This window comes from Anopheles arabiensis (genome assembly GCF_016920715.1).
Source record: "Anopheles arabiensis isolate DONGOLA chromosome X unlocalized genomic scaffold, AaraD3 X_pericentromeric_contig0003, whole genome shotgun sequence".
Classification (NCBI taxonomy): domain Eukaryota; kingdom Metazoa; phylum Arthropoda; class Insecta; order Diptera; family Culicidae; genus Anopheles; species Anopheles arabiensis.
The window spans coordinates 1,825,001-1,840,000 of record NW_024412081.1 but is presented as its reverse complement, the minus strand read 5'-3'; the positions used below and the strand labels follow the sequence as shown (position 1 = coordinate 1,840,000).

Here is a 15,000-nt window from a genome sequence, read left to right as displayed (position 1 = left end):
AGCTGAAAGTTGGTTGGTCGATATGCCATATCCGCGAGGTTATGGAAGAGCAGAAATGCTATAAGTGTTGGAAGGTAGGCCATACGAGCTACCATTGTAGGGAACCAGACAGAAGTAATCTGTGCTGGAAATGCGGTTTGAGTGGACACAAGAAGCAAGCTTGTACCAACTCTGTCAAGTGTTTAGATTGCGGTACGAGGTCACAGAACCTTCACGCAACGGGCAGTTATATGTGTCCCCGAAGGCGAACGATTAGACCATAATGGTTAGGTTGCTACAACATAACCAGAATCATAGTTATGCTGCATTTCAGTTAATGTGGCAAACGATTAGGGAAGAATCTGCGGATATAGTGTTGATTGCAGATCCGTATCTGGCAACAACCAACGTCAAAGTGTTACGCAATGACGATAACACAGCAGCGGTAGTGGTTAACGCGGACTTACCAGTTAAGGTAGTCAGTAAGGCTTTGAAGGGTTTAATGATAGTTGACATAGGTGATATGCGAGTGGTTAGCGTTTACGCGCCACCTAGATTTAGTATGGAAGAGTTCCAGAACATGTTGGATAACACGGTAATGGCCGTAACCGGTATCCACAAATTCGTTATCGGGGGGACTTCAACGCTTGGTCAGTAAGTTGGAACAACCAACTTGGCGAGCGTGGAGAAACCCAGAAACGAAGAGGTGAGTTGGTTTTATCAACCTTTGCGCAGATTGACGCAATTTTATTGAACGACGGCAGCACCCCAACTTATGTTGGACCAGGGCGCACGTCAGTAGTTGATCTTACTTTTGCGAGCCGAACCGTAGCAAGATCATTTAAGTGGGAGGTGTTATCTAGCTATATGAACTCTGATCATCGTGCAATACGAATAGATCTTGAGACGCAAAGCGTGCGTAATCTGTCCCGACCCATAACGGGATGGAGCATCAAGTATTTTAGCAAAGATATATTTGAAGTTATGATGCAAGCCGCTTTTGAGACCGAGGTCACAACAAGCGAAGACTTAATGCGTATACTTGTCACGGCGTGCAATGCGACGATGACTAAACGTAAGAGGTACACTCCTAACAAGAGTGCATTTTGGTGGACGTTAGAGATTGAGGCACTTCGCAAAGAGTGCAAACACCGCGATCGATTAGCGCAAAGAGCTTTTAATACTGATCTCTATTCTACTTTTAGGGACGAGTTCAAGGTGGCACGGAATGCCCTCAAGCGATTGATCAAGCATACCCGACAGAGGAAGTGGAAAGAGTTCCTGGGAACAGCGAACAACGCATCATTTGGTATAGTATATCATACGTTCAAGAAAGTGGCCGAGGGTTCGATTGGACCCCGAACTATGACATTAGACGAGTTTAGGGAAGTGGTGAGCGAGCTTTTTCCTACTCACCCAAACACGGTGTGGCCTGAATATCGTATCGATCAGCCACGAGAGTTTGAAAGGGTAACTAATGATGAGATTCTTGCGGTTGCCAGGAGACTACCCAACAAGAAGGCGCCGGGACCAGATGGTATCCCGAATGAGGCGCTGAAAGTTGGTATGTTGACTGCAACCGATGCATTTTGCAGGGTTTACCAAGGCTGTTTAGAGAACGCGAAGTTCCCCGATGAGTGGAAAAGGCAGAGGTTGGTGTTAATACCGAAGCCGAACAAACCACCAGGGGAACCGGGTTCAGTTCGCCCCATTTGTCTACTAGACGGGGCAGGTAAAGGTTTGGAACGCATCATAGTGCAACGGCTAAATGCACACATCGAGGAGGTCAACGGACTGTCTGACGACCAATTTGGTTTCAGAAGTCGTCGATCAACAGTTGATGCGATTCAACGGGTAGTGGACATTGTTTCGGTAGCTAGAAGTAGAAACAGATACAGTGGACGGTATTGTGCGGTTGTTACATTAGATGTTACTAATGCTTTTAACAGTGCTTCATGGTTGGCGATTGCAAATGCTTTACAGAGAATTAACACTCCTAAATATCTTTATGATATCATTGGTGATTATTTTAGGAATCGTGTGCTGATGTATGATACCACAGATGGACCGGCAGAGATTGCAGTCACATCGGGTGTACCTCAAGGCTCGGTACTTGGCCCAACGTTATGGAACCTCATGTACGACGGAGTCCTACGAGTTGCAATGGTGGAAGGTGCACGGATTATCGGCTATGCAGACGATATAGTACTGTTGGTGGAAGGTAATTGTGTTGATGATATTGAAATTCTCGTTTCCAGTCAGATTCGCATCATCGACCGATGGATGACCGACAACGGATTAAAGATAGCCCCGACCAAGACCGAGTTTATTATGGTCAGTTCCCATCAGAGGATACAGCATGGGGCTATCAGGGTAGGTGATCACGTAGTACATTCGTCGCGCAGCTTAAAGTATTTGGGGATGGTCTTAGATGACCGCCTCGATTACACTTCACACATCAGGTATGCGGTGGAGAGAGCGACGAAGCTATGGACCACCTTGGTAAGGATGATGCCTAATAAGGCAGGTCCGAGTAGTAATGCTAGGCGAGCAATTGCTCTTACTGTTGTGGCGAAGGTCCGGTATGCCTCGCCCATTTGGTGTCATACCCTTAGATTTGCTAACCGTAGACAATGGCTACGTCGGTTTTACCGGCCAGTAGTCCAGCGAGTTATCTCTTCTTTCAGGACAACTTCTCATGATGCAGTCTGCGTGCTTGCGGGAATGATCCCGCTTCATCTCCTCCTGGACGAGGACTCCAGGACTTTTCATCGGAGACGAGCAGAGAACATCGCCGGATCGGTTGCACGTAACATGGAACGTGTCACAACTATGGAACGATGGCAACGAGAATGGGATGAGAGTGTTCACGGTCGGTGGACATACCGTCTCATACCCGACGTCAACAGATGGATAAGTAGAAGATTTGGTGGTGTAGATTTCTTTCTTTCTCAGTTTCTTTCCAGCCATGGCTTCTACGCCTACCAGCTTCATCGGATGCAGTTAACGGGTTCGCCGCTATGCGATGCGTGCGAGGAACCTGAGGACGCCGAACACACGATATTCCATTGTGTACGTCATCGTGAATTGATCATCAGACTTCAGCATCAAGTCGACGAGGAATTAACGCCGGAGAACATCATCGAAGTTATGTCTGCTAACAGATATAACTGGAGCATGGTTCATCAAGCAGTACGGACGATTATGATTCGACAACAACATCGAAGACACGTCATCGAACGAGGCGAACGACGTGCTTTGCTCGCCAACATCCAGTTGGCCTTGCAGAGCAGCGACAGTGACGACGAGTAACGACAAGGATTCATCGTAGTTCATCGTAGCTTCATCGCCGAGGGCTAGACAGTGGCTAATCACCACTGTTGGAAGCCATTCGTTGCCTGGGATGATGGACATCCACCGCCCGAGTGACGTCGATACCCTAACGGGTGATCCACTCGGGGCCGGTTGAAGGCACGGAGGGGTTTTTAGTGAGTAAGAATCTCACACTACCGGGGTTGATCACCCAGGTGTCTTATGCAAGATTTCCCCTTCGATAACAAAAAAAAAAAAAAAAAAGGTAGCCAAATGCCTCGTCATCTAATTAGTGACGCGCATGAATGGATTAACGAGATTCCCTCTGTCCCTATCTACTATCTAGCGAAACCACAGCCAAGGGAACGGGCTTGGATGCACTAGCGGGGAAAGAAGACCCTGTTGAGCTTGACTCTAGTCTGGCATTGTAAGGCGATATAGGAGGTGCAGCATAGGTGGGAGGGCTTCCTCGTGGAGCTCGCCTCTGAGATACCACCACTCTTACTGTTGCCTTACTTACATGATTGGGTGGAACAAGCGCGGGCCCCAGGTCCGGATCGTGCGCGCACCTCCTCCGGGGGCTGTGGCGGCGGTTCGCCTGCGCGCGCCCAATGCGCCGTGTTTCTCGCTCAGCGTCCAGTGTGTCGCTGGGTGGTGCCGCCGGGGAGACTGCATCGTAGCATCGTCGTGTGTAGCGTGTTACCCGCTTGTCCGACCGTGAGCCGTGGCCCGCAAGGGTACAAGCTTGCGTACGTCGGTGCATTCGTGGTGCACTGCTTCTGCGCGGTCGATCGTTTATGATGTCACGTTTGCCCCCGGTTCCGCGCGCCGCCCGGCTCGAAGACTCCTGGACAGGTCCTTTCGGTCCACGTCATGGACAGTGCCAGGTGCGGAGTTTGACTGGGGCGGTACATCTCCAAAACGATAACGGAGGTGTCCAAAGGTCAGCTCAGTGTGGACAGAAACCACACGCTGAGCATAAGGACAAAAGCTGGCTTGATCCCAACGTTCAGTACACTTCGGGACAGCGAAAGCTTGGCCTTACGATCCTTTTGGTTATAACGAGTTTTTAGCAAGAGGTGTCAGAAAAGTTACCACAGGGATAACTGGCTTTTTTTTTTTTTTTTTTAAACGGGTTTTTTATTTTGTTTCAAAATTAAACCCTCCCGCTCCCCTACATTTTACCCGCGAGGGCTTACCCTGCAGGGGGTTTCATGGCTTAATGGCCAACCTTTTGTCCGTGCGAAAAGCACCTTCCATGTTTTATTTCTATTTCTAAATTCAACCGAAAAATTCACTCATTCCCTTAAATAGGGCGCTTTTTCACGCTCGATGCGTCGCTGTTTTTACGTGCATACCACGCCTAGCGGGAGGCAACTTCTGCCTCGACCACGGCGGCTTCTTCCGCGGCGTTCAGGCCACCGTCCGTGGCCTCGTTTTCCTCGTCGATTGCGCGGTTGCGCATACCAGATGGTCCGGCTGCAAAATCCGCGCGTTCTCGGCCGTCATCGTCATTGTTTATCGCCTGGCCGGACATCCCGAGAAGACGACGGTTTCGTCTCCTCTCCCTGAACCGCGCTTGACGCTCACGAAGCGCTGCACGTCGCTGAGCGGTCCGTGGTGAAGCTGGTGGGGTTGGGGAAGTCCAGCTCGACGTTCTTCCCGCCGGCGTGCTGTTGCTGCTCGCCGGTTGGCGTTGCGTCGCTCGTTACGGGCCCGCCGCACTTCCGCGCGTTGGGCCTCCAGCTCTGCTGCGTCTTCGTCCTGACGCTCGATGACGTTAACAGCCAATGCTGCCCGCTCCTCGTCCCACGCTCGCTGCAGTTGGGCCGTTATTCGCTTCGCGGCTTCGCAAATACGACTCCAGCTATCGGCGTCGCGCAACAAGTGCCGCTGGAGGGTGTCCGGACAGACAGGGTCTGGACCTCCCTCGCCGAGTAGCTCCTGTCGAACTGCCGCAAAGCGTGGGCACTCGAAGAAGGCGTGCTCCGCCGTCTCTGGGACGCCGACGCACAACTGGCAGTCTGGGGACGACGTGAATCCATTGTGGCACAAGTAGTCACGGAAAAATCCGTGTCCGGACAAAACCTGTGCCAGATGGAAAGTCATATCTCCATGTTTCCTAGACTGCCAGTCGCCGACCGATGGAATTACACGGTGCGTCCACCGCGTGTGCCGGCTAGTATCCTGTTGCAGTGCGTCGGCATCCCATTCCTCCTGCCAGCAGTCGATGGTGTTCTGCCGCTCCGTCGCCCGGATGTCCTCCCTCGTTGCAGCACGGTCTGGAGCAAGGAGTTGTTGGTGAACCCGAGCATCCTCGTTGATGAGGTGGCATATCGGTACGAGTCCAGCGAGTAGGGTGGCCGTCTCATACCTGACGGTACGGAATGCCCGTGCCACCCTGATGGCTGCTTTTCGCTGAACTCGTTGCAGCATCCGTCGGCACTCTCGCACCTGAGTTGCCTCAGCCCAGACGGGAGCAGCATACCGCAACACCGATTCTGCCACACACGCCAGCAGCCTTGACTTGGCCGTCCTGGGGCCGCTGTGATTCTGCATGAGGCGCGTTACAGCTGCCACCACACGCGACGCCTTTTCGGAGACTTTCGTGACGTGATCTCGCCATTTCAGGTGATCTTGGAGCTGCACGCCCAAGTACCTGATGCTCCTAGAAGACTGGACTTCCACGTCACCGACGCGAAATGTCACCTGCGGCGGAGTCTTCTTGCTTGAGATCAGGACGGCTTCAGTCTTGGCTGGGGCCAGCTCCAGACCGTGCTGTTGCATCCAACGTTGGACCTGGTCAACGGCCTCCTCTGCTCTCGCGCGAACCTCGTCCGTGGTGGTAGCAGGTACCAACAGCGCCAGATCGTCCGCGTATCCGATGACTTCGACGTCGGGAGGTAGCGGCACATCCAGCACCCCGTCATACATGATGTTCCACAGAGTTGGGCCCAGGATGGACCCCTGAGGAACACCGGCGGTTACATGCCGTACGACGGGGCCTTCGCTCGTGTCAAAGTACAGCACACGATCCTCGAAGTAGCTTCGAAGCATCCGTTGGAGGCCGACGGGAACACCTTTTGCCTGAAGGGCGCTGGCAATGGATTGCCAGTTGGCCGTGTTGAAGGCGTTCTTCACGTCCAACGCCACCACAAGCAAGAAACGGTTATCCCGGCCGTTCGTTCGCCGGAACGACATGGCGGTACGGCCGGCCTCAACAACCCGCTGGATGGCGCTCACTGTCGACCGCCCTCGACGAAATCCGAACTGCCGGTCCGACAGTCGGGGTGAAGACGGCTCTTCGAGATGTTCATTGAGGCGATTCAGGATGAGGCGCTCAAGTACCTTCCCCAGTGCGTCGAGCATGCAGAGGGGTCGGTACGAGCTGCTCTCTCCCGGAGGCTTCCCCTGCTTCGGCAGCAACACCAGTCGTTGCCTCTTCCACTGCGCCGGAAACGAAGCGCGGTTGAGGCAATCCTGGTACAGGACCCGGAAGACCTCCGGGAACAACATGATGGCCGTCTTCACTGCCGCATTCGGGATGCCATCGAGCCCTGGTGCTTTGTGATTTGCCATCTGGCTCGCGATGAGCAGCAGCTCGTCGTCCGTTACCGGTGCAATTCCCGCCGTTGTTGTTGCTCCCTCGACGCTTCCAACGTTGCTCAGCCGCGACCAGTCGCAGGGCGGATGCTCAGGGAAGAGGTCGGATACAATACGTTCGAGGACGCCCCGGTCCGCTTCGGACGGCATCCGACTGCCCCGGAGCCGAGACATAACGACACGGTATCCTGCCCCGAACGCATTCTCTTCTGCAATTTCGATCAGCTCCTGGAACAAGTTCCGCTTGCTAGCTCGAATTGCTCGGCTGAGCTCCGCCCTTGCTGTCCTGTGCTCTGCTGCTGCTATGCTGCGCTCCTCCAAGTCAGCCGTCTGCAGCAATCGGTCACGGGCAACCTCGCAATTGTTCCTCAGTCGAGCCAGGAGGGGAGACCACCAAAAGATGTTCCGATGCGGGTCTTGGTGCACTCGGGTAACCCGTTGCATCGTCTCGTCGCAAGCCTTGAGCATGGCTGCGATCATACCCTCCTGGGTCGATGCGCGTTGGACAAAGTCCGCAGCGAACAGCGCCTCGAGGAATGAGGAAGGAGAAAACTGCGAGGTCTTCCATCTACGGCCAGCGTGACGCACACGCCTCTGGCTAGCGGAAGCACCCTGCCGCGATGACGGTTGCCGCTGATGTTGCTGCTGCTGCTGTTGCGATGGCTGCTGTTGCTGCTGCTGCTGCTGAAGTGACTGCTGCTGCTGCGCAGAGGACTGTTGCGCTGGCTGCTGCTGGTCCTGCAGTTGCTCGGGCGATGCTGGTGTTCCTCCCACGGTGTAGAGGACATAGCGGTGGTCTGATGCGGTGTAGCGTGTACTCACGATCCACGTATCTGGGCGAGCAATCGACGGGCTCGCGAATGCCACATCCACTATACTCGGGAGAGCCACCCCGTTGCCATCAAACGTGTATTCCCGACCTTGATTAATCACGATTAGGCCAAGCTGCTCCACCATTCCGTGCAGCTCTTCCCCGCGGTCGCAAGTCTCGGGCTGCCCCACCCTCATGTCTGGCGTTAAAATCGCCGGCGACGACGACTTGAGGGTGGGAGAAGCCTTCGAGTTCTATTGCTTCCAAGAAGCGCTCGAACTCTGCGAGGTTAAGGCTTGGTGGAGCATAGCAGCTGATGAAAACCACTCCGCCGATCTGCGCTGCAACCAACCCCTGAGCTTCACTGCACCACACCCGCTGTATTGGTAGCTCACCGACAGCTACCACCGCTACCGCCTTGCAGCTGCTGAATGCCCACCGGCCGTTGTTTTCAGGTGGGCGCAGAACATCAGAGAGAATGAGCACGTCTGCTTTCTCCTCTCTGGCAGCTTGCAGCACCAGGTTCTGGGCATCACGGCCATGGCCCAGGTTCGCCTGCAGAACTTTCAGGGCCGGGAACATCGTTGGGCCGAACGGGCACATTCGCTGTGGCCTATGTGGTGAGCGCCACCGCACAGTGCGCACTTTGCCTCATTCTGGCAGGATCGTGCTTTGTGTCCGGTAAGCCCACAGCGGATGCACAGATTCTGCCTATCTGCGGTGGAACGGCAGTTCGAGGCGATGTGGCCCATCTCCAGACAGCGGAAACAGCGCTGTCGCTCTGGAGGCGTTGGTGGGGCTGCTCGAACCTTGCTCACACAGTCGCACAGGAACAGTTTAAGTCCTTCCAACTGCCGAGCCGACTTCACAGGTAGCCGGATGCGTGCTCGCTTCGAACCATCCGGTAGTTCCCAAATGCTGGCAGAAACAACTCCAGCACTTGCGCCAATCTTAGCATCGAGGGCAGCAATGATATCTTCCTCCGTAGCAAGGGGATCGATATCGACTACCAGCAGCTCACCCATTTCTGTGACAAGCCGACTGACGCCTGCGTCGCCGATGATTTTGCGGACGCCTTCCAGCATAAGCGGAGCGTTTGCCGTCTTGCTCAGCTCCATACGTAGCAGCCTGGCATGAGTTCGGCGGCCCTGCTTAATATGCCCTTTCATTTCGCTGTGAGCCGCGTCCAGACGAATGGCTATGCGCACCTTCTCGTAGATGCCATCCCAGGTTTCGCCTTCACTGGGAGACACCTCGATGATGTCGGGCCTCGGCTTTCGCTTACGATGTTGCTGATGTTGCTGCTGCATACGCTCCTGCTGCTGCTGCTGCGAGCCGGCGACCGCCTGTCGCTGTGGCTGACGCTGCTGCTGCTGCTGCTGCTGCTGCTGTTGCTGTTGCTGCTGCTGCTGGGAGCGTGGCTTACCCGTAGCTTTTCCGCGATATCTACGCCGCACGACCTCACTAAAGGTGAGCTCCGGCACAACGTCTACGCGGACGGCTGTCGATGTCTCGCTGCGCGGCGGCATGACTGCGCGCGACGTCGACGCGCGGGGCTGCTCCTGCTCGTGCTGGTTCCGCTGCTGCTGTTGTTGTTGCTGCAGCTGCGGCGCAGAGGGTCGGCGCGGCAGCGGAGTCGGAGGTTGGCGCGGACTAGCTGACGGTTGTCCGCCGGCAACCTTTGCTGCCAGAAGAGAGTTGAGCACGTCTCGGTCGCGCTGATGTGCGGCGGCGAGCTTCTCCATCTGTGCCTCCAACTTCTCCTCTCGTCGTTTTGCCTCCTCCTTTTCCTCTTGTAGCAGTTGGCACATGCCAGTTATCTGCTCGGAGAGGCGAGCATTTTGCTCCTTCATTTCTGCATTCTGCTCCTCTAGTCGTTGGATTGTTGCCTTAAGCAACTCGAGCTCCGGTGTGGCCGTGGCGGCCTTGGATGCCACGGCGGGCTTGTTGTTGCCTGTGACACTGACCCTAGGCAGCGCCACTCGAGGCTCGGTCACAAACAGCTTCGAGCCAGATGCCAAGCTGCTACGGCAGTCCACAGAGACTGACCTCGCACTCGCGCGCGTTGACATCCCGGATGATGCCATCATCTTTGCCGACTTTCAGGTTGGTGGGTTAAATAACCCTGGGGTCGATGTGACCCCGGGGGTCGGTTGACCCCGGGGGTCGAGATGACCCCAAGTATGCAGCGCCGTCTAGCTGGTGTTCTGCCGCTCAATCGCTGCTGTAGAATCCTTCTTCCACGCTGGTTTTCCACTATGGTCCGACTTGCGACCCCCTGGTGGGCTGGGGGGAGGGGTGGCGGGTGGCGAAAAATTACGAGAGGGTGCGTCGCTCACGTGGGGAATGGATCCGCACCAATCCCGAATTTTTCCGGCACTTTTTCACGTCCAAATTGCGCTGCCCGCTTTTTCGACCCTTTTTGAACCTATTTTAGGGATTTTTCGAAAAATTCGAGCAGTTTTCGAGTTGCTCGAACTACTCGAATCGAGCAGATTCGAGCTGCCGCGGGCACTACACTTCTTCCCCGAATTTTCTGGGCACTTTTTGTAAACTCGAGCACTTTTCGAGCAGTAACGGACTTTTCAAATTTTGCCCCTTGGGAACTGCTCCCCGGACAAAATTTGTCCCTTGGGTATTATAGAACTGTCACCAAGAAACGTCAAAAATTTTTCACGATTTTCACAAATTTTTGATGCAATCTTATTGTACGCATAAAAACAAGCACAACGGTGAAAACCGCACACGAATCCGAGCAAAACTCGCGGAGTTATTCGCGATTTGCTATTTATTTCGATTTTTCCGAAAGCACGTGCTCCGGCGGTAGCACCCCCGACACTTTTATTTTCTCGTTTTTTCACCGATTTTCGTTCTGTTTCTTTTAAATTCACGTTCAGCGTCACTACGCGCACCTTTGAAATCACATCCGGCACGAATCCGTGCGTTTTTCACTGAGTTATTCACATTCAAAGTTCCCCATACAAATTGTATGGGGATGTAAACACACACTTTTATGCACTTTAAACTTCTCAAAACGTCTCGAAAACACTTTTAAACGCTTTAGAAGCGTCGAATTATCCAGAATCGAGTGTTTCCGGCGCTGATATCACACAGTTTTGCGCATTTTTCCACACCCGGAAATTTGGTGCTACCGGGGGGGCAAATGTACACAGAACAACACGAATTTTTAAAGCGCAAAAATCACAGAAATTCGACCAAATAACACTATCTATAGGTAAATTGGGTGCTCTGAACACGATTTTGAGGGTTTCAGAGCGATCCGAGGCCGTTTTACACACTTTTTGCACACTTTGTCGGAGCGTGTTTACATACGTCTGTACCCGACGGCTACTCGATGAACACTACAGGGATAACTGGCTTGTGGCCGCCAAGCGTTCATAGCGACGTGGCTTTTGATCCTTCGATGTCGGCTCTTCCTATCATTGTGAAGCAAAATTCACCAAGCGTAGGATTGTTCACCCTTTCAAGGGAACGTGAGCTGGGTTTAGACCGTCGTGAGACAGGTTAGTTTTACCCTACTGGTGTGTGCTTATAGTCGCTATCTTAACGGAATTCCTGTGCAGTACGAGAGGAACCACAGGTACGGACCACTGGCTCAATACTAGTCCGACCGGACTTTGGTATGACGCTACGTCCGCTGGATTATGCCTGAACGCCTCTAAGGTCGTAGCCAATCCGAGCTGATAGCGCTTCTCAAACCCATTAGGTGTTCGGAAGCTAGCGGGCCTAACAACCCTCTGAGATCCGTTGGAGTCTGCGTCTGCAGCCCGGCGTCTCATCCCGCTATACCTAGGCCGCAATGAGTGGAGTTCGCTGCACGTGTTAGTACCGTAACTGGGAACGCCGTTGGCTTGAGCTCTGCCCAACGTGGATATACCTAGTTTCGACACCTATCAACCGCCCGCAAACGACGGGACTTCAGGCTGGGAGCTGCGAGTTGTAGAGATGCGTTCGCATCGATCCTCTCAGGCGACCCATGCTTGGTGGTTTGTCCGTGTGCCCCTTCCTCGATGTGCGCATGCTCGTCTTGGTCTGGGGACCACGTCGACACAGGGGATACTCTTGTGAGAGCATGAGTGTACTAAGTTGAGTGTAGCAAGGGAACGCGTGCCCCTTCCTCGTTGGCGTAACTAACCATCTTGGTCTGGGGACCGTGGTACCGTGCTCTGGTGAAGCTTGGTGCGTGCTCCTTCCTTGTCAGACGAGTGACTTGACCTGGTCTGGAGACCGTTCCTTTATATTAGTGGACAAGAGTTGGCTACTTCCGTGTCAGACGAGTGACTTGACATAGGATGGAGAAGGACACTTAACACTAATGAGCTTGTCGGCGTGCCTCCTTCTCGACTTGATTGTCTTGATGTGAGGACCGTGCGGACCACACCAGTAAGCTTACACATATGCTCGTTACAAGTTGTATAAGTTGACCCGTTTGGCCCGGTTGCCTTGCACATGATGGTGTTGACCATGTTCGGTTAACAACAGGTCGTGTGTCGAGGTGGTCGGCCTTGGTAGTAGGATGTCTTGTGCATGTGACGTGTTGACCTGGTTTGGTCGGTGTGTCGTCGTGTACGAGATGACCTACTTACCCGTCAGTTTTCCAAGTTGTATCATGTGTTGACTTAGTTGACGTGTCATGTGCTTGGATGATTAGCGTACGGGTCATGTATGGTGCGCTTGCTTCAGTTGAAGGGATGTACTAGTACAGTTGTGTTAATTGTTTATTTCACGATCTGGTCTTTTGGCTGGATCGTGAAAAAAACGCTAAGTCCCAAATCCTGAACTCGAGAAGAAAGCGCCAATAACAACGTTTTTGACTGGAGCTCCCTAGCATTCGGCTTTTTTCTACTTTGAAGGGATGCACTGTTGTATGAATTGTTTATTCACGAACTGGTCGTTTGATTGGATCGTGAAAAAAAAACGCTCAGTCCCAAATCCTGAACTCGACAGGAAAGCGCTGATTGCAAACATTTTGACTGGAAGTCCCTTGAAAATGGCGTTTTCGTTATTGGCATTATGTGGCACGTTTATTGTGGCTAGAACATTAATTATTCACCAAATGGCACCAAAGCTTGGCAAAAGTCGCGAAACACTCCTATCTCGACGCACCAGCAATCGCAACTTGATGCAAAATAAATTGCACGAGCTAATGATACTTGTACCATGCACAGTACACCGTACCAAAATATACCCCTGAAAGTGTGCAATTTGGTGCTACCCTAGAGAATATGTATGGGGAAGCCTAGTTACGTGTGTCGCACGTTCCAAGTTGCATGGACGTCGAACAGAGGCATGCAAAAGCACCTATCTAGGGAATTACTCTACGTTCTAGTAGCAAGTGCGATTTTCCGGTCCAGCACGGCAGTACGCCTGCACGCATACACTCCATGTACCAAAAATGTACCAACCTAGGCGTTGCTCAGTAGCTTTGGCGGCACATAGAAAAAGTATTCGAGTTCAGATTTTTGGGACTTAGCGTATTTTTAAAACTAATAACGAAAATTAAATTATAAATCGGTAAACGGCTAGGAGTTGCTCAGTAGCTTTTGCGCAACGTGGCAAAAGTATTCGAGTTCAGATTTCTGGGACGTAGCGTATTTTTCAATCATAATAAACCGAATCAACCATAACAATGATGAAACTTACACCATGTCCCAAGGTTGTGCACAAAACGTAACGATAAAGTGCTGGCGAAGTTAGAGGTGCACCAAAATTGTGTACCGATCAGGGAAAGTACTCTACGTTCCTATGATTTGGGTGAAAAGTGTTATTTAACTGCTGGTTAGAATAGACAGTTGCTTATCATACACATCGCAAATGAACACCCCTTAGTGAGCATTAGCAAAAGTCAATTGCACAAAGCAAATGCAATACAAACTGATCAAGTACATTAAAGAACGCTACGTACCAGGACTTCTTTCCAAGAATGGTGTCCGCGACGGGAGGGCAAGCGTCCTTCCCAGGTTTTCCTAGTAAACCTTGTATGGTAAACATACCCAAGCGTGTCTGTAAGCACGCAACGAAAGTCACGAACGGGCACATACCTAGGGAATGTACTCTACGTACTTGGACTTTTGTCCAAGAATGGTGTCCGCGACGGTCGGGCACTGCGACGCAATAACCAAATCCTAGGATTGTAACTTTAGTGTGCACAAACATAAACATTAACGCGTTCGCTCGGGCTGCGCCGTCCGTGTTGAACACAAATGTGGGTGATTATATGCGTGGAGGGACAAAAACATACGAGGAGGAGACAGTTTTCTGCACGATGTGCACAGAGCTCATTTCGTCGTCCCGGGCGAATGGAAAAACACAAACATCGCGAGTATCGTTCTAGGTTTCTGTCTATAACAGGGCAGGCCAAAAGGTGACCGGTTGAGATAAGCATTTTAAGCATACAAACACTTTATTGGAACTTTTGATACAAAAACAAGGTACGTACATGTAGGTTGTACCAACATGGACATCTATGAACGCGTACGCTCGGGCTGCGCCCTCCGTCTTGTACTTTCCCTGATCGGTACACAGTTTTGGTGCACGGCTATCCCGACCGGCAACTTGTACCAACATAGACATCCATGAACGCGTACGTAGTGTACTTTCCCTGATCGGTACACACTGTTGGTGCACGGCATAAGAAAAGAGCTAAAATGGTCAAACTCAATCCATTTCAACAATAGATAGTCGATAGTAGCTGTGCCGATGAAGTAGGGCACGATGCAAGTTAATGTTGTTTAATGAATAACATGTCCGCCATACATTTCAGTACAAAATTGCTCGGTCAGACCTACAAAGTGCTATATCTCGAATACGAGGCGTCGGACTGGGGGTTGTAGAACAATTTTAAGTTCGTCTAATGATTCTACATCCGATTCTGGATAGCGGTTTTTGACCACTTTTCAATATTTTGTGACACCCCGAACCTAGGGGCAGCTCCTAGCTTTTTCAAAAATGTGCACCGATCGGGCCGGAGAGCTCGTGTGGCTCAAAACATGTTTTTCGCTAAAACACCTCAAAACGTGTCGACAACGCACCCTAGCTCTTGTTTTTCAAAAGTTATGGCCATTTAAAGTGAGGTGGTTTTTGCTTCAAAATAGCTATTTTACCCGTCCCTATGGCCATGCTTTAAATTTTCACGAAAATGCCAGGTCAGACCTAGGGCGGGCCATATCTTGAATACTAAACGTCGCAGACATTGGTCGTAGAACAATTTTAAGTTCGTCTAATGATTCTACATCCGATTCTGGATAGCGGTTTTTGACCACTTTTCAATATTT

At 52.0% G+C, this 15,000-nt stretch overlaps 1 pseudogene; it reads left to right on the top strand.

The window, feature by feature from the left end:
* LOC120907371 overlaps positions 1-4,732 on the top strand; it is an 8,866-nt pseudogene extending 4,134 nt beyond the window's left edge.
* The last annotated feature ends 10,268 nt before the right edge of the window (positions 4,733-15,000 follow it).